Below are 21220 nucleotides of genomic sequence, written 5' to 3'. Positions count from 1 at the left end.
CTGCTGCCAAAGCACCATATGGTTGGGTTTACAAATGTTTGAAAAATACAGAGGTGGTTCTAGAAAAAACAGGTTTTTAGCTTTGTCTGTAAGACAATGACTAAGCCAGGAAGATAAAAATACCAATATGCTAATGAGCTAAGCAGCCAAAGAAAGTTACTGAGATCTAGATGAAACAGTGAATCCCAAGAGAAATACTGGCACCTCTGCTGCAAATACAGCATGGTAAAAAAACTTGATAATGTTAGAGGATGGCTTAGATGATTACTTCAGATTTTTCCCTTCTTGACTTTTGATGAGTTCCTGAACATGGGTGCTAAAGTTTAAAATGCACAAGTCCTTCAGTTTGGCAGCACTCTTATAAGTCTGGGAGATGACACTTAAGGAAACAAGTTCCTAAACTAATTTCTTGCTTTCATACCTGCTCTCAAAATTCCTTCCTACAGAACAATCAAAATATATAGATGTGGCATTTAGGGACATGGGTTAGTAGTGGACTTGGTAGTGTTAGGTTAATGGTTGGAATCGATGCTCTGAGAGGTCTTTTCCAGCCTTAAGGATTCCATGATTCTTAGAGGAGAGCTTGCTGATGGGGTGAGGACAGTCCTCAATCTAGAGTGACTCCTGGCTGATAAAGACTAGATCTGCATAAAAAAGGCATAACTGATCAAAAGAAAGCACTTGTTTTTTCCTTCTTGACTTCCTGACTTAGCTTTCCTAAGCAAATGACTTTGATAAGTGTTTACTTAGCAAAATTAAAATATCTTTTAATTGTGTGACCTTGGCAGATTCCAACCTGACAGGTAGCTCCAGCCAGCAACAAAACACAGGAGCAGATTTACAAAGGAGGTGAAAGGGGCAGCAGCTTGGTCTCCTTTCCCAGAGACACCTGCAATGTGAGCTGCCCACACAACTCTGCATCTCTGCATTCATTCCCTTATCTACGTGGTGCCAGCAACCAGCACTGGCTGCACCTTACTGCACACTGTCTGACCTGCATTACCAGGCCATTAAATAATTTGGACAATTAGGTCCCCAGTCAACAATAAAAGGCCAACTTGCATCATAACTTTATTTTTCCTCCACAGGCCTCTTAAAATTTTGTCTTTGTAAGTGTTCAGTAGCAAAATGGTTAATCATTTCAGTATGATAAACTGGAAGACATCATTGTTGCAATGGGTGTAGAACCTCTCATTGTGATTAGCCTCTTGTGACTGACATGACAAGGAAAGAAAGCTTCGGTTCTCTTTAATGTATCATCTTTTTGTTTTTCTATTTGGCTAAACCATGACTACTTTGGCCAAAACCACCAGGCAGTATCATATTACTTGTGCCTGGGGGAAAGGCAGCCATCCAACTGCTAAAGGACGTTGATATTGCAAAGTGTTTGTGATCAAAACTGTGCCATGGAAGTAGGAAGAAGATCTGAGGGTATTACACATCTTTCAAAAAAGGCAGATAACAACTTTCAGAAGTGGATCTGAGCAAATGTCTGAATTTTCACATTTCTGAGTACTCATCTATTTTGCCTCTTGAGAGAAATTAGCTCAGAGCTTCATGAGGTGACTGTGACAAACTGAGGTGTTTCTGTTACCTGAATATATTAATTTATGTATAATTCAGATAGCTCTTTGAACTTTAATAGCCTTAATACGTCACACCTTCCAAAGGGGTGCTCACTTCCCTGATGTAGCCTACACCAGTCCCTCAGACAAAGCAAGCACTGCTAAGATTTCTGTTGGCATAGCTGGATCTCTTCTAGGACTCTTTACATAAAGTCCACCAGACACTTGTATACAGACCTGGTCTTTAAAGATAAGCCAGGTCATGAGGATGCCAGCAACAAAACCTGTGGTTTCTCTGTATAAGCAATTACAGAAAAGCAGAAAATGGAGATAGACAGAACCTGGAAGAAATCAAGGACCAAGCTGTTGCACAATTATGTCTCCATGACAAAGGCCATACTTCCACATAGTTTCCGTGACATCTGTATCTGGTCATTTTCTTGCATTTCTTTCCCATATCCAGGTCACTACAACTGTGTCTGTGCACATTTTTTGGGGCGGTCTGTCATGATTCTGATCTCACCAAGACAGATGGAGTAATTTAAAAGATATTTAAAGTGAATGGGCCATCACTCTGAAGTGATACAACTGGACTCCTATTTCCAGCCTTGGCACCAACCTCTCATGTGGCTCTGCGAAAACACTTCATCACTATCACATCACATCACAGCTTCTGGTTCCCTTCCCACTTTTTTCTAATTTCTGACTGTAAAAGTGTCACAAGTGGAACACTGTCCCTCTGTACCTCAGTATCCAGCACATTTCCAGGACTCTCACAGAACACAGTGTAAGTGGTTAAGTGTCACAGAGGTAGATATAAACCTATAAACTAACTCAATGAATAGTCCTGTTGCACCTACACACCAGAAAAGACTTTCAAGTTTATTACAAGCTATGAAGCCAGGCCTGGTTTTGTCAGCTTTCCTTTTATCACAGCTCTGTTAATGGTAGAAGGTCAAATCTGTTTCTGCTGCAGACACCAGCATAAACATACAGTAGAAAAGTGCCATGGAAACCAGTTGCAAGAATATACAGCTCAAAGCACAGAAGACTTCTTGTCAACAGGAGGGTACCACCTGCTTATTTTGCACAGAAGAAATCCCTGTGAGGATAGCAGTTATTACCTCTGCATGCTTCCTAGGTACCTTTGTTATTCGTTAGTGAGTGGTAACATTAAAGAAATACCTAGAAATGCCCTCTCACAAGCTTGCAGGACACTTTCTTCCCATGAGCTTCAGAACAGATTTTGGAGACGGAAGAAGATGCATGCACCTTGCCTCTTTTCAGAAAGATTAGGAGAGTGGCTGGAAAACCCCAAACCTCTTGACCACCAACACCCATCAGGTTGCAAGATAGGTTTGTAAGCATTCCTCAGACTTTTGAGCATCTCTGCAAGTTCCGGCATGTAGAAGAGGTGACTGCTCACACAGTCCATACCTTTTAATCTTGCTACTGAACACACCGCATACAAAAATTTAACAGCAATTTAATTCTCCAGCATGTTGAACTGTTAGTACAAAAGTTACGTTTTATGGCACAGATAAGGGACATTTCAAAATCACCACAGACTAAGTAACCAGCAGGAGAAGGTGCAAGATGAAAGACTGAAGTCACGGATCTTATCTCTGCGGTTCCCTCTCTTATTCATACCTCTCCCACTTGACTGACTTCTCATGTCATGTTGAATGGATTCATCCTTAGGTAACTTCTCAATTCATAATACTCTGCCAAATCACAACATCTCTTCGAACATGATTGTCTAAATTTAGGCCATGTAAATCACTGGCCTGCTTAAACCTAGTGTAGTTGAATTTCAAATCCATACTGCAGTAGTACTACATAGACTGTTCCCAGCAGTGCGTTAGGAACTACTTAAATACAATGCCTGTTGCTTGGTTAACTATTCGAAATTCATCACAAGTCCTAGAAGCTTAATTGTCAAAAGAATTTAAATCACCTGAAGCTACAAAGAAGTTATATCACAGAGCTTCCAGATCTATTTAAAACACAATGAATTTCATCTAGCTTCAATTAATTTATCCCCATAAGTCTCCATATGAACTGCTGTATTTCATTTTAAATGTAAGCCATCATGGAGGTACTAAACTGAAGATGAAATACAAGGAAATGATGACTCAGCCCTCACAGCCAGGTTGCAGCAGCCCTCACACTGCAAGAAAAACTGTTGAAAAGGACAGTCCTCTACATACGATCTTAAAGGACCCCAGAAGCTTTTTTGACTTATTCCATTGATATTTTGACTTTTTCTTACAGTTCTCTATCTACACAGAAGTCTGTGTTTTTGGGAAGGTAGGACTACTGTATTTCAGGCATTTGTGCTTGCAGCGCTTCATTGCCCAGAATGATTTGTCTCGTGTCTCCTCCACTCATGCCACCACTTGCTGCTTGGAGAAGGAAAAGAGCATCTTCCAAACCATTAAGACACTGGTATCAGACTACCAGAACAGTGGTAGTTGCAGCTGTAAGTCTCATTGCAACCAGCTATGTAGGAAGCTATCAATTTCCTCTTCTCTGTTTATCTTTATTCAACTGGAGAAACTAATTAATTCAATCACAACCCTTTCACTCTTCCTTGAATAAAGAAAATGTTCAAGATAAAATTAGTTTACAACACAGAACTTTCCCACATGATTTAATTTAAAAATACTCGGTATTTTTATTGTGTTATGTTTATCGAGTAGTTAAAACTCTGGTTCATAAAAAAAATTCCATACCACCCACATGTCAGATGTGGTATGGAATAACTGAAAAAATATTTCAGCAATCCATAGTCTGTGTACAGTGAACTCTCTTTTTCCTTGTACAGATCTTGGCTGCAACTACAGGTTTGTAAAAGTTCCTTACATGTTCTGCAGCGTGTGCTGTGCAGTGCCCTAAGAAATCAGAATGGATCTAGCTAGTCTTAAGACAAAACCAGGCATCTGTAACACATTGTGCACAAATCGGATAAATTAGATTTGTGCAGTTTGTGCAACAGATGTCCATATTCAGAAAATGCTCTTTCCAGATCTACTGCTTCGTTTTTAGCCTGTAAACACTTAGAAGTTAGTGTACTAATATTCCTAGACAGAACTGCAGTCAAGAACAAGCATACAACCTATCCAGGAATCACCAGAACATTGCAGCAACGAGAGATATATAGCTTTGAAATGCAAGTGCCTGTGTGCCTGTGTCTCCAATTAATACCAATTTATCATTTGAACAGTAGACTTCAAATTTGACATAGTTCATGCAAGTAATGGACAAGGTTGTTAGTGTCTTGGAGAAACTCTTAGATCTTCACGTCAGGCAAGAATTACATGGTAGAGGCAGTAACTTTTAAAAGTAATAAAATTCTCCTAGTCATAGGTGGAAAACATTTCATAGTAAATGTTTTCTAAGTAAAAGCACTGTTTATCACTTAAACACAGCTTTTTTTTTTTTTTCCAGTAAAGATGGCTACTCTAAAAAGAAATTGAAGTAAACACTTTTTGTTCTCTTAAGATACTTAAAAGAGTGGAGTTCTTCTCTTGTGTAATGCAATGGTAGTGACTGGGTCCCACAACTACTACAGAAAAAAAGGCTTTTTTGATTTAGATTTTGAGAGTCACAGATCTAGAAAGATCCTGAAGATCAGTTCATGTGTTTCCATTAGCTGGCCAGAAGGTGGTACATTAACACTGATATAATTGGAGGAAGTGTTCCAGATTTTTACAGGATTTAGACAAGACTATGCCTGTTCAAAGAATTCACATGATACATGTGACATAATACTATTTATTTATAATCAGAGCCAAGTTGTGAACAGATCTCACATAAGTGGTGGAGAAAAGATTAAAACCTCCTTCTTCTACCTGAGACCTTGCTTCTATTAAACAAACAGGTATATTTATAAAGTAAACGTCTTAGCAAGCAAGCACACCTACATGATTCATTACAAAGCACCTTCGTTTCTACCCCTGAAGACATGGCATAGATAAGACTGACATATTTTTACCACTATGTCATCTAACTGTGTTCTCAGCAAGGTGCGCTCAGCCCAGACATTACCAAGACAGTGACTACACCCTAGACTTAAGTCATTATTACTGCCATGGGAGTACTTACACTCCCAGTTTGGGTAGGCAAGGCAAAGCCTGTGTGTGAAGGGACAGAGCAGAGCTGGAAAACACAAAGCTGAACCTGTTCCAGCAGAGAGATCAATGAGAGAATGACAGATTCTCTGTAGAAGAATGAATCACGCTACTTCATCTTTCATCCACAAGGAGAACAAGGAGCAAATGAGAAGAACAAGACGTGCACGACGTTTTTCGAAAGTGGTTCCTTTGAAAGTACTCTGGCAAAGATAAATGAAGTCAGTTTTCCTCAGAGTAGTTTGTACTTTGCTTCTCTCCACAGATGTCTGCCTCCCTCTCTGATTTTAATACACAGCACATACAGCATATCCTTCAACAGTGGAACTGCCACTGAGATGAGACTATTGACCTCATGAAGAAATGAGACTGAATAAGGAAAGAGAAATGCTTCTGCAAGCCCAGGATGCTTCATGAAGTTGATATTCAGCTAGCAGAATAAATCTGTAGTCAGCCCTATAAATGCAAAGACAATCCCACTCCATCTTGGAGGAGCTGATGCTACCATCCATTGAACAAGCTCTATTTTGCAAAAGGAAATTACATAAATGCCTCACACACAGACAATATGTTACTTCATTATGCCATAATTTTTCAAGCAATATATGGTGGACCAGTAACAAAATACAGAGGTTTGCAGACCTTGTTAGTTTTGTCTTGAGTGCTTGAGGTAATACCACATGGGATAAGCCTGACATTTGCAGTGCCAGACTGCAGGTGGAAATGTGCCAGCTACTGGATCCGCTCAGTATCTGGGGTCCCACTGAGCAGCATAACCTTTGACTGCAAAGCAACACTCTGTGGTCCCATGCATTGAGTTACGGATTCAAATGGCCGCTGCAGTACTGCATAGGTGTGGGGTCTGGCCCTGCTGAATAAATGTGAGAAATGTTCCCATAGCCACAGGAGAATCCAGAGCAGGAGACCATCATGTGTGCTGAGTGGCTGAAACACTCTGGGTTTGCTACTGTCAGTCCATCAGTTCAGAAACTGTACTGGTAATGACCACAAATGGTAACATCAGCTGATGACAACTTGGCAGTCAATGCAAAATAACTGGTTTTCTGATTCCTAGGTGGGCAGTTCATGCATGGCTGAAGCCAGTGTCACCCTAACTATCTGCTCAGTCTTGTGCTGACTCTTTAGCAAAAAAAACCAAGTCAGTACACAGGGATGTTGCATAAGCCTGTACCAGTGCTCAATCCACTGCTTACAAAAATAAACATTGCACATCATTTAGAAAGAGACAGGATATTTTACATCTTCAAAACGCACTACTGCAAACAGTTCTGGCTCCTCACAGCATTTAAAAATAGTAGCGCTAACTTCCTCATTCCTGTGCCCAAGGCATTTCCCAGGATCAAGTTTTATATCATATCAAGTCAGCAGCTCACATCCTGTCTGCCAGATATGTCCACATATCTCAGGTCATCCGGTCACAAGGTAATCTCATATTGATATACTACCTTTACCCTGAGCAGTATCAAAATGATTTACAAGTTATGTCACTGGTGATATTTAAAAAAACCCCAAAGACCCATTTAGGAATTTCTAATGTAAGATCCTATCGAAACTTCAATTTCAGTTATATATTTTAATAATTTAGTTACCTGGTGAACTGTAAAGACAAATGTGTTTCATAGTCAACACACTTGATACATAGCTATAAATTATGGAAGATAGCAGTGCTCAACTTTTGCCTAATGCTAATACTTTTCACCCCTGTAGCTTGTTATGCAAACGTTTCCTGTTTAAAATGCAGAGAAGACCATGTAACTGCAGGAGAGTAACAAGGAGAGTAGCCAGTTTGGCCAGTTCTTCTTGGCTCAAAGCATATGTGAGCTCCAGGCTACAGGGAAGTTTTATGAGCTAGCAGGTGAGGTGCTCAGTGCAAAGGTGAGAAGATCTGTAACAAAGCCACGTGTATCTGAATTTGTTTTGGTTTTTTTTTTCATTTTGGAGGGGCTTTTGACACATAACACAAAGGACTGAAGGCAACTGGCCGGAAATAGTATGAGAAAACAGAAAGGACAGCCTGATCTATGTGCAATGCCTGACCCCCACAGCTATCACTGAAGATGCACCTGCCAGCTCAACACCCACAACCTCAACAAAAAATGTTAATTAAAGGTGCCTGAGAAGCAGGATGATGCAAAGGATATGACACAGGAATGGGCTGCAAAAGTCTTAGGTGCTAATCTGAACCATGTGATTGTCTAAGTGACCTTCAGCTAGCAGTTTATGGCCTCTGCTCCACAAGTTTTCCATCTGTAGCAAAGCAAAAATACTGATGTAATGGGAAGGGTTAATGGCTGTTGTCACGTGTGTTTGATAAATAGGCTATCATAAGTCATGTGAAAGCTTGTGGGCTTTCTAGGAACCATACAGGATAAAGGGGATAAGCAAGGAAACTCCTGTAGGGAATAAAATAATTGGAGACAGTAGAAGCTGTGGCCCTTGGCTGAGCAAAACTTAACTCGTGTGTCAAGGCAGCTCTTTGTGCATTGGCTGTTGCAAGCATGTGTATCTGGATGAGAACAAAGAGGAAGGTGGAGGAACTGGAGTAAACAGCTAAGGCTCAATGCTTAAATACCGGACTGGCTGTGAACAGCAAGGAGAAATGCTGGGCTCTTGCTTCCTCGTGTTTGTTCCTCCCACAGGCTGAGAAACGGGGTAGTGCCCCCATTATTTACAGGCAGGGAGGATTCCACCAAAAAATATTGGAGGCAAGTGAAAAAGTCTTATCAAGACCTTGGAAAGCAAATACTTGCAGCAACAGATCCTGAAATATGCTTGTTACACTCAGATAGGCACCACTTTATTTGGTTATTGTTCTGTTATTATCTTCAAAATTCATACTGGGCTGTTGCTAAGGTGGTTGCAGGGTGGAGTCAGGGTGCTGCATTGCCGGTTTTCACCTCTTGAGGCCTTTAAAGATGTGTTTTGCATACATGTTGAGCAAGACAATTTAGAGACAGGACACCGTAAGAAGAAATATTCCCACTATTGGTAACCAAACTTCAGCCTCCTTTACAGTGACACTGATCTCAGTTTTTGCCCACTCACAAAAAAGTAATGCTGCAGGGGTTGTCTTGGAGAGTGTTAAGAAAAGCATGGCTGTACAGTCAGAGTTCGTGTCTGCCCTGCCAGTCTGACAAGCACAACCGTACCATCAACAACTTCAGCCAACATTGGAAATTACCGGAGTTGACCCAGCTCACCCGTTGTATACATATAACAAAAGGACTCCCAAAGAGGGTGGAACACAGAAAACTTGTCAGCTTGTTCATCCAAAGACATTTTAATTAATGGTCCTGCTATACAGCCCTTGCCCAAGTCTGAGAGTCTTGTTATCATTCCCTGGTGTTATCAGCATGTCATCTCCAACGTCAAGGCAGCTGTTGACCAGCCTGGGAGGCTGCTATGACAGAATGGCTCGTTTTACAATATATTGGTCTGATTGATGAGGCCATTCCCCCTTTTCCACACTTATCTGTTCCAGGCCTGAGAGTCCCCTACTAGCACTACCAGTCCAGGCTCCCACCATAAAACCACAGCTGTTGTGCAGCTATTCACAATTGCAGGAAATCAACAGAACCAAATACTGGGTTGTTGCCTATCTTATGTCATTTGGAGTTTTGTTTTTCCTTTTTGTATGTGTGTGTGTAGCCACCACCGTACGTGGGATTGTTCAGGGTCACTGCACAGAAGCAGACAAACAGAAATGATCCAACAAGCAATTTCTTCCTTCCTCTCCTGGACCACGCTGGTGTGATTATAGTGAACAGAAAGGTGTGGGCCTCTGTTAAGCGTGAGAGTTTGAGCAAAAGAGACCTGCACATGAAGAATGGAAAGATGTAACTCATTATGTTATCACAGCACTGTGGTGAGAAGTGAAGAAGAAAGCTATACTTCTGTCCTCTGTGCTGATTTTAACTTCCCATCCTTCCATCTTTAACAGGCATCTTCAGTCCAAGCTACGATTCTGGCTGGGGGCAAAACACAAGAGTATACAAGGTCCAAATTTCTATATGCTAGTCCTGAATAACTTCTCAGATGCACTGATTTCTTTTCTCATTGTTAAGTTTTAGCAACCCTCATCATCACCTAGTCTTAGCTGTGTGTCCTATTTCATCCCCAAATGATGTTCACCATTCCTCTGATGGGAATGCAGAGTGGGGAGGAACAGGGAATCCTGAAAATTTCTGTCCTGAGGTACTAGAAGTAGAAATTAGGCAGGGTACAACGGCTGGACAGGGTGGAGCTCTGACAGTGTCAGGACAATCCCTCTACAAAATACACCACAGAAAGCTAAATGGAAAAACTTCTGCATTCTTGAAATGTGGAAGGGACCTAACAGATCTCTTCAGAGTACAGGACAAGATTAGGGAGGAAAAAAAAAGGGGTGGACAGTGTGATAGGAAGCCTTACTGCCTCTATCACCTAACTACATAGCTGGTTTGGTGGTGGCAGAGAGACAAGAGCTGAGCACAGAATGTGACCAATGTGAAGGAAAACAACAGGGCCCCCACAGCTGCTGTGCCCTGTAAACAAAGCTCAGCTTTCTGAAGGGCCATGTGAGATTTTGCAGAAGAGTCCTGAAAGAACTGAGGTCTGCTCAAAGGAAACAACAGGGATTAGAGAAAGAGGAACATGGGATAATAAGATAAGGACTTTATTGAGCTTAAACAAAAGGCACTCAAATTGTAAAATATCTATTTTAATGTATTTCTACAAAAGATCAATGAACATTCAACAGATAAATGGGCAACACGTAACGAGTAATTAAAATACCCCAAAGCAGTATCTCACATAGTGGCACTGATTGGTGGAGGAAATTTGACAGGAGTTACCTAAGAAGAACAACATTGCTATGGACAAGAATTACTGCTCAGTTCACTTGTGAGCAGTCTATTCTAACATTTCAAGAACTAAGGTGATCATGTCCTAGGAAGAGATTTTTTTTCTTCATGAGATAATGCTGCGAAATTGTTTCAGTATGTTATGAAAATGGGGGTGGGAGAAATGTTTTTTGTCCACTGATCTATTTGGATACGGTGGATAAAATACTTATATAAAGTGTCAGAAATAGCTGTCAGATGAGAAAGTACCACCAGCGGACTTCCACTAGGTTACTAAGTCTAGAAAAAATATCTAAAGGCATTTAGGAATGTAATGTATTCTGATCTTTTGCACTGCATCTCTCCAGTTTGCAGATTTGTACCGCTCATCTAGGCCACATCAAGGTCAAATGGTGGAAACAAAAAGGCCAGTCATGTGGACAAGGATATGCACCCTATGCTAAGGTTTGAATTTAACTTCTCACGTGGAATGGCATTTCTTGTAGCCTTTGTTCAGAAACACACATATGAGCACTTGAAGTCATGAAGAAGAATTCTGCCTTCACATTGGCTTAATGAAAGCATGTTTCTGCTTGAGACAAGAAAAGAGAATGTACTGGGAGTGTGTTTATTTGAACCAGAATTTTAAGGCTCTAGAAATGCTGACAGCTTGCAAGATTAAATCCTGTATTTACTAACTCAGCAGTATCCTCCCCCCTAAATTTCTCCATCATCACCACACCACAACATAAGGGGGAAGCTCTAGAAAACAAGGTATCTATTGACACTTGGCAAATCTGCACTTGAGCTCTCTGAGCTGGATCTGAACAAAACTGTTTCTTGGGGTCAGCTCTGCTGATGATTTTGGATATGAAAATTGGTTCACGCATGAAGCAAATTGAAACTCAGATCTCTCATTACACGATCTGAACAGCTGTCAGATGGCAGCAGCCTGACTGTGCAGGGATAAAAACCATGCCACAGTCCTGTGGGCGAGCCGGTCTCCTTGCAAATAGTTTCAGGATGCATCAGGAAGCAATTATCAAATCCCAACAAAACCTAGTTATGACCCCTCTCCTCCTTCACGAACTATCCCTTAGGAGAAGCCAGAATTATTTTTCTCCTCTCTCCCCTACAGTTAAGACATAAATTAAGGGGATCTTTTTCCCCTTTAAACTTTTAGGCCTGTTCAGTCTCTTTGTGCCGAGCCTTTTGTCTTCGGGAAGAGGCTATTCCGCTGGAAGCCGATGGAAAGGCAACTGTCCGGCAGACAATGGAGCTGTCTGCAGAGCAGGCGCTCCGGAGCGGGGCCCGGGATGGCTGAGCCAGAGGCATTCCCGGCCCGTTGCCACAGCAGCGGGGTGAGCGGGCTGCCCTCCCCGCCGGGCTGCCCCTCCCCGGCCGCGGGCCGTGTGCGCAGAGCCCGGGGCTGGGTGGCGGTGCCGGGCCCGAGGGGTCCCCGGCAGCCGGGCAGGGCAGCGCCGGGGCCGAGCGGCGCTCCGTGCGGGCCGGCGGTCGCGACAGGCTCCTCCGCAGCACTGGCTTGCACGGACAAGCCTGGGCGCTAATTACGGAATTTGAACTAGATCGAAATAACATGCACCAAACACGTTAAAAGCATTGCGTGCCGGGAACTGGCATCCTTCGGGGTCCACCAGAAATAGTGGGGAAACCACGGGAGGTCCCTGGCTGTAGTCATTTCACAGGAAACTCTGGCTGATCAAGGATGTTGAGTGGAAGGTTTGCAACTTTAACATAAAGCAAGGACTTATTCTATGTATTTTAGCTCCTTCTCCAGCACAGCATTCTAAGTAGGGAACCATTAGAAAGTCGTTCAATGGAAGTGGCAACACTTTCCCAACACAAAGAATAAATACACACATCATTGGTAGCATTATCCTCTGTAAACACAGGGTAGAGTTTAACAGGAGGGCAGCTACTGGAATCCTATATGCTTTCACCAACTTTTGGCTCTCAGCATTGAGTCTCTGTATATACATGTAGCTCTAGAGTATGGAGACTTTAATAACCCACACCTGAGTCTCACTGTCCAAACTGAAAAGTTCTGGTTGCTTTTGTGATAGGCAAGACTTTTTTCTCAATGGTCTTTGATGGAAAAAGAAAAAAGATCAATTATTATCTTCTTATTTCTCTTCGTATCTTCTTATTTCCCTTCTTATTCACTGTAATGCTTGGGTACAGAAATTGAGGAAACAACGTCAAGCAGACAAAGCACTTCCCTTTTAAGCCAAGAGCAGCTTTACTTTTGAGTTGGTTGGAAGAACAAGGATCCTGCCTGCAGCAGCTGTCCACTCCAACAATTTGTAAACTGTAAGTTTATATAAGTACACCAAAGTCTGAGTGTTCTTCATTGTCTTTTTGGCCTGCAAAGCAGGCTGAAAATTTCTTGAGAAGAGGAGCACTCATGAGAATATATTAACTTCAGGTCAGGACAGAGAGACTCCTGGATCAGCATTCCTGACAACATTTCAGCGATTCTCTGTTGGTCCCAGCTGGAACCTGTACATGCTGAGGCAGCTGCAAAACAGACAATAAGCTCAAGTGAACAGCTTCCAGCTTTGGTAGAGCTCTGGAGTTCAGCTTAAATTTAGGAAGGAGAAAGTTTAGGTTGATTCTTTTCATTTACATTACTTCATTCATTTCCAAACAACGGACCACCTGGAAAGGGGGTATCGCCCTGCCTACCCCTGGATGGCCAGATGCCAAGCAGATTTCACTGCTGAGTGAATATATTCCTCAGATGTCTGCACTTGCACGATGCACCAGATAAAAGATATGTAAAGCAGAACTCCTGTATCCTGCAAGCAGTGATTTTGCTGAAGTGGCAAAAGGGAACCTTTCTTGCTACATTGAGCCAGTAGGAGACACTTTTAGATGGAAATAATTTTGTACACCTCATTTACTGTTGACTGTAAAGGTGTTTTACCATAAATGGTATGTTCAGTAGTATGTACTTAGGGATAATGAGGCATTTCACTCAGGTAAGGAGTGTCAGAGGGAAGTAGACAACATTATGGGATGGATGGCACCTTTGGAAGCAGTGATTCTGGAAAAGATTTGGATGATTATCACCTCTGATGTGATCTGGAGATTAAAGGAACCAATGTAATATTAGTATTTAGGAAGAGAAACATGAAGGAGAAGGGAAATAACTTCACTTGTGTATGTAGTATGGGTCTGATTCCTAGTGGAACCTGATGTTTTGTCCAGAATTCAGGAACACAGAAAAACTGAGGACTGTTCAGAAAAGATTCACAGCAATATGAAGGAATAAAAACTCTACCACACAGCAAAAGACAAAAGCTCAACCTATTTAATCGGCTCTGCGGGAGATTCAGGAACAACCAGTCTGTAAGCACCTACACAGAAAATTATAAAAGAAAAATTGCTGTGATCTAATAAGTGATTTGTGGTAGTTGGAAGGCAACATGGAGAAACTGAGATTAAAAACCATGCAGAGGCAATTAACCACTGACCTGATTTATGAAAAACTCTGCTCAGTGAAGTCACAGGAGTGCTTTAGGCAGGTGAGATTATTCTAGTTCTCACAGGAATAAGTCAGGGTTGTGCTATGGTTTGTGATATGCAGAAGCTCCAGCTATCACTTTAAAGCTTTTTGAACTTTTAATCTGCATGGGAAAAAATATAGCAATGGTTATTTAAGCACCTCCATCTCACTCCCCTGTTGTGTGATGAATTTCAAAACAGCTGAATGAATTTTAGTGCTGCTCCCTCACAGAAAAATATTAATAAAACTAAATTAGGTGTTGATGTCAATTTGAGCATCTTGGAACTGGCTGTAAAAAATGAAAAATTCAAGTTACAAAGAAAGCCAGACTGATACTCAGGTCAAATATAAACGTGTCTGCAAGGATGTCCTCACACAACCTGCTCTCAAAGTACTTAGACATACATGATCCTACACATATTGACATTGCAGTACTAAATGATGTTGAAAATAACAGAGGAAATAAATTTTTTTCCATCAGATTATCCTTTCTTATAGAGCACAACTTAGCTGAATTTTGCTTTTTTGCACTTCAAAACTCGGTTCCCAATGTACACTTTCGTGTAAATCCAGCTGCTTATTCCTGCATACACAAGGGCAACGCACTGCTTTGTGCTTTCAACAAATACCGAGGCACTCAAGTCCCTTAACAAAGCAGCCTTGACGAATCTGAATTGCTCACTCACCCACTGAAATTCTATACAGAGCAGCTCAGAGCTGTTAATCTCACAGCAAAACCTCTTCCAAACCTTCCCTTTCTTGAACACCTCAGCGGGCACAGACACAGATTTCCATTATCCTTTCAGCAATATTTGGAGAAGATTAATATAGCTCTTTTCATATGTTTCGTTTTATCTTCTACTACAGAAAACCAGCCAATTTTTCCTCCGTCTGATCAGAGGAGAAATAACCTCCCACGAAAGTTCACGAACCAAAGCACCCTCCTCCCCCACATCCTCCTCGGCTCTACAACACGGCGCGTTCGTACCAGTGCAGTGGGCGCTATGAATAAAGCACAGGAGGACATCAAATGCCGATTTAGTTGCAAACATACAACTTACAATTCCCTTTTTAATCACTTGTTCTGAGGGGACGAAACGTCTACTCTCTGCCTCATCCTACCAGTAGCGCTCACAGCATCAAACTCTGCCTGTAAATAAAACTTTCCCAAGTCAATGATATCGTGTTGGAGGTTCCCTTGGACTTCATGTGTTGGAGATGTTTCTCCCAATCTCCTCTCTCTGTAGTATCAGCCATCCCTCCGCCTGCCCAGGCGCGCACCTGCCCCGCTGCTGCAGTACCTTGCTTCTGAAAGAAGTTTATGCGCTCCTCCTCCTCCCACCGATGCAAAAAAACCCTACCCCCAGGCGGCCGAGATGACCCGGGGGTCAGGTCCCTCCCATTCGGCGCTCGGCGGGGCTGGCTGGCCCCCGGTCGTGCCCGGCTGGCCCCCGGTCGTGCCCGTGGTCCCGCGGCTGCGGGCGCCGGGGGAGGAAGGCGCCCGCGCCCAGCCCGCCGGAGCTCAGCCCGGCTCCCGCGCCGGCCAGCCCGCCCCTCTCGGCTGGGCAGGGCGGGGAGGTGGGGAATGTGCAGGTTGTGGGCAGATCTGGCACACCCAGGCAAGCAGGAGGTGGGAGATGGACAGACAGGCAGGGAGCAGCCGGCGAAACGGGAGCGGAACTTCGCCGAACAAAACCCCCAAAGTTTTGGGTTTTCTTCCTCCGTAAAAAAAAGCTGCATTTTTTTCGGCGAAACTAAACCAAACTGCCAAACATTTCAGCTGATCACCTCGCAGAAATGCAGCAAGCTGCTCCCCGTGTAGCAGCGGAACCACTGTGTCCCGTTAACTCTTCAGTCACCAACTGCTTTAGGATTGGGATTTCCTCTTGTCCTCTCAAGTGAACTGTTTTGGATTTACTCCAGGCTGGGTAAATATAGAGATAACTTTTAAATGCAAGGCACATACCACATTTTAAAGAACTCAGTCAGTCAGCCAGTCATTTCTAATCTCCTCGGAAACATTTTCCTATGTTTCTCATTCACAGACATGAGTCTCTCTCAAACCAAAGGACAGAAATTCGAGCGTGGTTTCTGATCATTGGAAGGATACGAGATTCCAGTGCAGTCTTACAGATGGAAAATGAAAGGAATAAAGCACCTGTTTTTAAACACCAAGCAAGACAAATTTATGACAGCAATAATAGGATATGTCTATTTCTGATAGCAGGAATTAGACTTAATGATCCAGGAAGTTCTTGCCGGTTCTTGCCATAAAAAGAGGGAGAAGGAGACCCAACTTACCTACCAAACAGCCAGCTCCACCAACACAGAGTGTGCCACTTGCCAAATACACCTCTAGGTATTTCCAAATGTCCTGCTTCAGCCTGTATTGTTTTCTTTCCTTGCCCTCACCTCTGCCCCTTACTAGAGGGATATGTTTGTGTTGATAGGCAAGGAGTCAGAATGGTGGTTAGTGGTTAAATGTCTTTCCTCAGAAAAAAACAAAACAACCAGTAAATTAGGAATGGCCACATGCTGTCCTTACTTGTGCCAGCCTCTCTGCCTAGGCCTTTGCAAATTTGAGCCTGTACTAGTCATCTGAAATTAGATAATTAATGGCAGAGCCGAACATTTGTTTTGTAATCGCCCCCCCAGTCTGCCAACCGTGAAGCTGTCCTTTATGCAACACTGCCATGCCTCACTTCCCTCCCACACCTTGTTGTAACAACTGCATGTAGCAGACAGGGCGTTCTCTATCAGTGTAGGAAAAAGCTTCTTTCACAGAGGCTAAAAATTCCCAGGCTTATAGCAAGTTGAGGCTAAAGCAGAACGAGATGGAGAAAATAGCCCAAGGACAAACTGCTTGAACAAAAACTTTTAAAGGTGTGGGCTTAAACAAACATGCTGGCTGGAAAGGATGAAAACTGAGAGCTGCTCTTGTGACTTTCCAGGTGAACAGTGTTCCTTTTCTCATTTTATCCTTCCTCTTAGCCAAGGGAAAACTCTATGTAGATAATTTTGTTTGCTGTTCTGTCTGTTGCCTCAATCTTTTTGTGTGGCACAGTAATGTAAGATGAGCAGGGAGATGAAGTCATCTTTCCCTAGACTCTGTCTTTTGTTTCTTGTTCCCAATTAGGGTCCATAATTAATCTGGCCACGACGACAGAGCACTGCATGGGGTGCAGGGATGTCATAGACATACTGAAGCAAGCTTGTTTCTCAGGAAACAGCTTTTTCCTCACGAGGTGGTAGTCCCTTGACCTTTTGTCTAATACAAAAAAAATCTTTTAAAATGTGCACATTAATTAACTCAAATTATGGATAGAATCAGATTTGTGGGGAAAGAAATAAAATCTGCTTTCCAAAAAATACATGCACTATAGAGCTGTTATTATCTCTAAGCTGAATGTCTCAAAAACTCTCAAAAGTCTTTGTGAAAAATGTAAAGGATAAACTCATTCCAAAATGCCTGTTAAGCTGGTAACTTGGCCTCTGCTTGGCTGTGGGAAACTTAAGTTCAGCTCTGTTCTTCTTTACACAAGAGCTCAACCAGAGTTTCATGTCTCTCATCTTAGAGAAGGATCCTACCCACCCTGCTATTGCCAGTTTGGGTCCAGTCTGTCAAAACCCCACCTTGGACCTTGATGGAAGCTCAGTCAAAATCCAGTGTGGTCACAATACCTTTCCAACAACCCCTACAGAAAAACTAAAACCAGCTGATAAATATTGTGTGTCTAATTCACCACTTCCAAGACTGTCCCTTGGATGTTTGACACCTCTCTGGCAGATAGTGTTGTACATAGCTAACCAAAGGACCTTTTACTGCTGGGGTCTGTTTGGCAGCCTAATGGATCATTGCAGAGCAAATTGCTGGGGAGTCTCTAAATTCTGGGGACCTCTCTAAATGAGCAGGTCTAATTTTCATCACACCTCACATTCATATTTCTTTTATTCCTATTAATCCTTACAAAATATGAAAGCTGTATGAAAGTCTGTTTCAACTCTTTCCTGAGGCATTTGAAGCATAGATAACAGATAAGGACTTGCTCTTGAGCAGTATCTTGTCACTGCTGGCCTGTATTCATCCTGCAGACATTGAGAAAGACAGAAGGAACCAAGACCAGGCTGAACACAATCCTCGGTCAGCAGCCTTTGGCTTGTGTTTATCATTTATCTTGCAACCACTGAGATCTGGTCAGTTGCTATTCCAGGATCCTTTTCTTGGGAGGAAAAGATGGCAAAATTAAAGCTCAGTAGTTCAGAATGGGTTTCTGGAGTATCATCCTGGCAGGACAAGATTGTTTAGGCCAGGATATAATCAAAGCAAAAATAACCACATAGAGAATGAAAGGCATCAAAATGCATAAGGAGAAAAGATTAACTGAAAGGCAGATACTCCTCAGCTATATAACACATGGCATAATCCAGGCACTAGTCAGAGCTAAATACAGCTTCTCATGACTGAAAATATGAAGAGCCAAACCCACTGATACCTGGGAAATCTATGAGACATGGTCTCCGACGAGTTTCTGCTTGTTACATATTTCCACATGCCTGAAGCAGCATTTTGCCAATAAGCTTCTAAGGTCTGTGAGAAGAAAACTGTGTAGAGAAGTTCACAGGTCACAGTCCACTGTCCCACTGGTCCAGTTCTCATGCTGAGAACTCTCAGATGCCTCCTTCACCCCTAAGGGTGTTCTAACCATGCCTGCCATTTAAATCCATTTGAAATGGATCCCTTCAGATGCATCCCCTATCAGAAGTGACCAAGCCCTTCTCTGACTTCGAGCTGGAGCTCTGTGCCCCAAAGACAAGGCTGGTTCAGAAGTGTCTGAGAATGCTGTTTTCCTCACATCTTGGTTGGATTCCAGCTAACAGAAAACATTTCTCCTGCTGCTGCGAAGTAATCTGTGCTGTGGGCTGAGGAGACCAGGATCTGTGTGCATAGAGAGGGATGGGGTGGGTAAGGAAGCCAGGGGGAATGCAGGGCACTGTTAAGACCTGTCTGACTGAAGAGACACTTTTTGGGTTGGTCTGATGTTCACCCATCCCTTCCAACAAAAATAAACAACTGAGATTTTTGTTTGTCCTGCAAGAATTTACAAATAAGAGTATATATACATGCACACCCACACATATATAGAAATATAGATAATTATATGCATAGACAGAGAGAGCACCCTGGTTCACCTGCTGACCCTTGGGTTGGTCACCTGCTGCATTCTTCCAGTGCCTTGTGACTTTCAGGCACAGAAGAGAGAAAGGCTTCAGCCAGTGCCTGAGGCAAGAAATCTGAAATCCTGGCCATAATGAGTGGAAATCCTACCACTTCTCCAGTGCAGTAACACTGAAGAGAACAGAGACCTAATCTGAAGAAGCAGCAAAACCAGTGCCAAAGTAAATGCATGATCCTCAGGATTTATGAGGGGGAAATACAGCTTAAAACTCTGGCCTTTCATTCTTCTGGAGCAAAGCAAACTCTGACATGCTCAAGGAGTTATGTATTTGTGAAACAGCTCCTAAGCCTTTAATAACTATTACAAAAAGCTGTCTCCTTTATTTGTATCATTTATAATAACTTTATCTTCAAGTGGAAGGTGATTTTTAATGAAAGGCTCGTGTATTCTGCCATGTTACACAAAAGTCACATCTACTGTAACTTACTCCTGGTTGGAAAAAGAGGTGCTAAACATCTGGACCACAGTGTTTCGAAGCTGAGAAAAGCCTCAGTCACCTTAATGACAGACATATTGCATAAGTCAGTTTCTTTACACCAATTTAGAGGAAATTTTGTCCAGTTACTTCTCCTATTAGATTGCCAGCATGGACAGTACAGAATGACTATGCTAACTGGGTCTAACCAGCTTTATCCTCATCTGCCACTCATTTCCATGGGATTGGAGTTACATGGTTAAAATCCCATTCTACTGAATCACTTGAGGAATGCTCTGAGTGACTTACCTCAGGACCAGTAGTTACAGCAAGGGACAGCATGACTCTACCTTGGCCAAAGGGATGAGTTCCAGAGCTACTAATTGTGTTAGGAACGTGAGAAGCCAAACAAAGGCTTTTCACATCTGAGGCATCACGGTTGATTTGTCCAGGTCATGGTCTAAATGGCTGATGGAGACAAATAAATTCTCCAGCCCAGCAACATGCAGTTTAATGAAGACTTGTTCAGTCAGCCTTATTGGCAAGGAATTTTGCAGTGTCTAAGGAGGAGGGGTTGTTATGCTTTCAATAGGACACAAAGGGTGATAATTTTTAATCTCTGCTCCATTCTTTAAAATTCATAGCCAAATTATAAAGTATGAGAAGCTGAGGGGAAAAAAACCCATGCAGGTGATAAAGGCAGCCTTTGTATTCAAATTTCTGTGGGAGAAAACACAGAGTAGAAAATTATGTTGGAGGATCTTCACTGTTCCCACCATTTTACCTCATCACAGGAATTAAAAATTACTTTGTCCTTATAGTCCTGTCATTCATCACAGAAGACAGAGAGCACAAAACATGCCACAGCCATAGTTCATTGCCTTAGTGATTCTAGCAGTTATTTTTTAACAGCAGTTGTATTTTCACCATTTTTACCATTTGTTCACTGTTTTGTACAAGTGTTGACTTGAAAATTACTTTAAAGTAAACTGTACTGGCAGATGCAGCATACAACTTGGAGATCATTTCTGTATATTCACCATAGTGTTTTCCTCTTTCTAAACATCTCCCCTTTTGGTTGTACCAGTCAATGTGGAAACGGACTTTATTAAACACATTGCAAAGCCAGCTCCACTTATAATGAAAAAAATACAAAATATTGCATTTGCCAAACAGAACTGTGATATTTTGTGTTGAAGGCTTTTGAAACAAAAAACTAAAGGAATATATAGGGACTGTTAAGTTCCTAAACTTTTCAGGAAAGACAGTGAGGAATATTTACTTCCCGATGATTACTAAGCAAGTAGATTAAAAATGGCACAAGAACATATTTTACACTTTCATTTCAGGTAGGTGACAGGCTTGGTGTGACTCTAGCAAATTTGGCTGTATTATATGTCTTTCTAGACTATTGCATGGGACTCTAGGTGGTTATGATGTTAAGCATAGAGACCAGTTGCCTCCAAAACTTGTTTATCAACTTGAGTGGCATTTTCCCAA

General features: G+C 42.2%; 1 protein-coding gene and 1 long non-coding RNA gene across 3 annotated transcripts in view; both read right to left on the bottom strand.

The window, feature by feature from the left end:
• Positions 1-21220, bottom strand: part of STON2 (stonin 2) — a 75212-nt gene that overhangs the window by 15353 nt on the left and 38639 nt on the right. The window lies entirely within an intron of this gene.
• On the bottom strand, positions 10398-15453 carry LOC125327583. Its single transcript, XR_007204322.1, has 3 exons — positions 15370-15453; positions 14037-14189; positions 10398-13077 (listed from the first exon to the last, which is right to left on the bottom strand). It is a non-coding gene; the product is annotated as an uncharacterized LOC125327583 (long non-coding RNA).

This window comes from Corvus hawaiiensis, chromosome 6 (genome assembly GCF_020740725.1).
Source record: "Corvus hawaiiensis isolate bCorHaw1 chromosome 6, bCorHaw1.pri.cur, whole genome shotgun sequence".
NCBI classification, from domain to species: Eukaryota; Metazoa; Chordata; class Aves; order Passeriformes; family Corvidae; genus Corvus; species Corvus hawaiiensis.
Note: the sequence above shows the minus strand (reverse complement) of the source record. Positions and strands in the feature narration are given on the sequence as shown.